Here is a 3,891-nt window from a genome sequence, read left to right as displayed (position 1 = left end):
TTTTAGAAAAATACAATCAATTCAAACTTTGTTCACTTATTACTATACCACAAGCAATTAATCATCCACTGTCAGCAAATATTGATAGCATCAGCTTTACTGGATCTGTAGTGTTCCATCATTTGCATACACCATCATTTACCTGACCAGTTCTCATATTTGTAGATATTAAGACTTTCCAGTTTAAGAACATTATAAAAAACACAGGGATAAGATAATTACATGTGAATTAACATAATAATATTAGTAACATTTTATATTGCACAACTATTTGCCAGGCACTATTCCAAGTGCTTTATGCATTTTAAGCCATTTTAACCCTCACAAAAATGCATAAAGTGCTATTCCCTCCATTTCCCAGAAGGGAAACTGAGGCACGGAGTGATTGATCACTGAGTTAGTAACAGGCAGGGCCAGGATTTGAACCGATGGCCTTATCACCGCCTACTCTCTCAGTAGACGACTATTATCCAGCTGGTCTTTAAAATTAGGATGTAAATGTTCATAAGGAGCCGTGGTTCTCAAAGTCAGGTCTGGGCACCACCTGGGGACTTGTTAGAAATACATATCAACTGAGCCAGAAACCCCACAGTGGGGCCCTGCAGTCTGCTTTGTAACACACTCTCCAGTGGTTCTGGTGCATGCTCAGGTTTGAGGAAGAGAACGTGGTAGGAAGAGCCCTCACCAAGGAAGCCAGAAAAGCTGCCGACTTCGCTGTACTTCAAGACTATTGTTGGAGGGTTTGTGTCTAAACCCAGGCGGATATGTTTTCTCATCTAGAAAACGGGGACACGGATCGCCATGAGGGATGACAGGCAGTAGATTAGACGACTTCTACCATTCATTCAAGCTCTACATTTCTATGACTCTAAGGCCATGAAAACATCATATATGATAAAGTTAAAAGTAATTGTTAAAATTGTGCAAAACTGGTTTATATCAGGGGTAGGAGAGGAAATTGGAAAGAAGTATAAAAAAGAGTGGGTATTGTAGAATTCCATTTGTGATGTTTTGAAGCTAATTTTATAAAGAATACACTTTTAAAAATGTTGTCGTTAAACAGCACACTAACCACATTCTGATTTCTTTAGGTCTCTGAATTAAGACAACAGCTTCGAATTCGGGGCCTGCCTGTGTCAGGCACCAAAACGGCCCTCATGGACCGGCTTCGACCCTTCCAGGACTGCTCTGGCAACCCAGGGCCGAACTTTGGGGATATAACAACTGTCACTTTTCCTGTCACACCCAACACTCTGCCCAATTACCAGACTTCTTCCACCAGTGCCCTCTCCAATGGTTTCTACCACTTTGGCAGCACCAGCTCCAGTCCCCCGATCTCTCCAGCCTCCTCTGACCTGTTGGTGGCCGGGTCCCGGCCAGACACCTTCAATGATGCCTCCCCCTCCGTCGGCCTGCACCCATCCCCAGTCCACGTGTGCACAGAGGAGTCTCATGAGCAGCCTGAATGGGGGCTCTGTTCCTTCTGAGCTGGATGGGCTGGACTCCGAGAAGGACAAGATGCTGGTGGAGAAGCAGAAGGTGATCAACGAACTCACCTGGAAACTCCAGCAAGAGCAGAGGCAGGTGGAGGAGCTGAGGATGCATTTTCAGAAGCAGAAAAGGAATAACTGTTCAGAGAGGAAGCCACTGCCTTTCCTGGCTGCCTCCATCAAGCAGGAAGAGGCTGTCTCCAGCTGCCCTTTTGCATCCCAAGTACCTGTGAAAAGACAAAGCAGCAGCTCAGAGTGTCAACCGCCGGCTTGTGAAGCGGCTCAACTCCAGCCTCTTGGAAATGCCTATTGTGTGGAGTCCTCAGATCAAACCAATGTACTTTCTTCCACATTTCTCACCCCCAGTGTTCCCCTCAGCATTCACCACTTGGGGTTGTGAAAAGCCCACAGCACACCAGTTTGCTCCCATCACCCAACAACCCTCACTTTCTGCCCTCATCCTCCGGGGCCCAGGGAGAAGGGCACAGGGTCTCCTCGCCCATCAGCATCCAGGTGTGCACTGCACAGGGAAGAGCACCTTGCACCATGCCTGGTGCACACCTCTTTCTGGAAGTGGGTTACAAATTTTCAACTGCTAAAGAGCTAATGTCAGAACTTTCAATGTGAAGGGTTTACCAAAAGCATAGCAGCATCTCCCAGACACTACAATCCTTGAATCTCCATGGTAGACCAAAGTCACTCATCCTCTAAGGCAGGGGTGGCAAACTTGCTCTGTAAAGGGCCAGATGGTAAATATTTTTTGCTTTGCAGGTCACACTGTCTGTGTCATCCCAACCTAATTTTGCCTTTGTATCACAAAAGCAGCCACAGACATCATGTAAGCAAATGCACATGGCTATGTCCCAATAAAACTTTATTTTAAAAAAAAGTCAGTGAGCAAGACTTGGCTTGTGGGCTGCAGTTTGCTGACCACTGCTCTCAGGATTCCCAGGATTCCTTGGTATCCAACCTTATCATAGGCAAAACCAATGCCTCAAAGGTTTAAAGGGGAAATCATCAGATCTTACTCTTCATGTAATGGTCTGCATAGTGCAAACATTTACTGAGCACCTACTATGTGCCAGGCCCTGTTCTCATCTCTGGGAATTAGTGCTGAGCTAGTCAAACAAAAATTTCTATTCTCATGGGAACAGAGACAGTTTAAAAGCAAATGAAACAATTTCAAAGTAAATTATGTACTATATTAGAAGAAGATACATCTTATGGAGAAAAAGCAAAAGGGTGTGTGTGTGTGTAATTTGGAAGTTTGCTACTTTTTTCTTGAGATGGAGTCTCGCTCTATCACCCAGGCTGGAGTGCAGTGGCATGATCTTGGCTCACTGCAACCTCTGCCTCCCGGGTTCAAGCAATTCTTATGCCTCAGCCTCCCAAGTAGCTGGGACTACAGGCGCATGCCACCACACCTGGCTAATTTTTGTATTATTAGTAGAGACAGAGTTTCACCATATTGGCCAGGCTGGTCTCGAACTCCTGACCTCGTGATCTGCTCCGCCTTGGCCTCCCAACGTGCTGGGATTACAAGCCTGAGCCACCACACCCAGCTGGAAATTTGCAACTTTAATTAGAAGGGCCAGGGACATTTAGCAAAACCTTGAAAGCAGTAAAAAAAAAAAAAAGTTGTGGATATTTGGGGTGAAGGCATTGAAGGCGAAGGAGAAATAGTACATACAGAGGCCCTGAGGTTAGAGCTTGTAGGGACAGTTCAAGGATCAGAAAGAGGGCCAGTGGCTGGACTAGAATGGGAGTGGTCATAGGAGACAGCTTAGGAGACTCACTAATTCAAGTATGCTGCTGCTGGCCATGTAATTTGTCACTTCTTCCTTTACAGAACTCAGGAGCTCACGATGGCCATCCTCCAAGCTTCTCTCCCCATTCTTCGAGCCTCCACCCGCCCTTCTCTGGAGCCCAAACAGACAGCAATCATGGTGCTGGGGGCAACCCTTGTCCCAAAAGCCCATGTGTACGGCAAAAAGTAGGCACCTGAAAAAAGGCTTCAACATGAGATTCACTTTGCTTCTTCTCTCTTCTGTAACCCGGGAGGCAGAGGTTGCAGTAAGCCGAGATCGCACCACTGCACTCCAGCCTGGGTGACAGAGTGAGACTCTGTCTCAAAAAATAAATAGATAAAATAAATAAAGAAAGAACAATATAGGTTAATAATGCCTGATCTATGCTTACAACATTAAATGCTGGTGGGACAGAGGGACAGATTGATTATAAAGGGCTGGAAAGGTCCTCCAAAGTGAACAATAATGAAGTTCCCTTTAAAGGCAGAAATAAATTTCATTTTAGAGAGAAACAAATCCACTCCAAGTGCATGTAAAACGATGTACAAATATGAGTTAGAAGTTTTCCCAGGGAGTCATTTCCTGGGGTCATC

General features: G+C 45.5%; 1 pseudogene; it reads left to right on the top strand.

Moving 5' to 3' along the window:
- Positions 1-641: 641 nt before the first annotated feature.
- Positions 642-3,603, top strand: LOC115895663 (annotated as a pseudogene).
- Positions 3,604-3,891: the final 288 nt, after the last annotated feature.

The sequence above is a fragment of the Rhinopithecus roxellana genome, chromosome 22, assembly GCF_007565055.1.
Source record: "Rhinopithecus roxellana isolate Shanxi Qingling chromosome 22, ASM756505v1, whole genome shotgun sequence".
Classification (NCBI taxonomy): Eukaryota; Metazoa; Chordata; class Mammalia; order Primates; family Cercopithecidae; genus Rhinopithecus; species Rhinopithecus roxellana.
The sequence above is the reverse complement of the archived record's forward strand: the minus strand, read 5'-3'. Positions and strand labels throughout refer to the sequence as shown.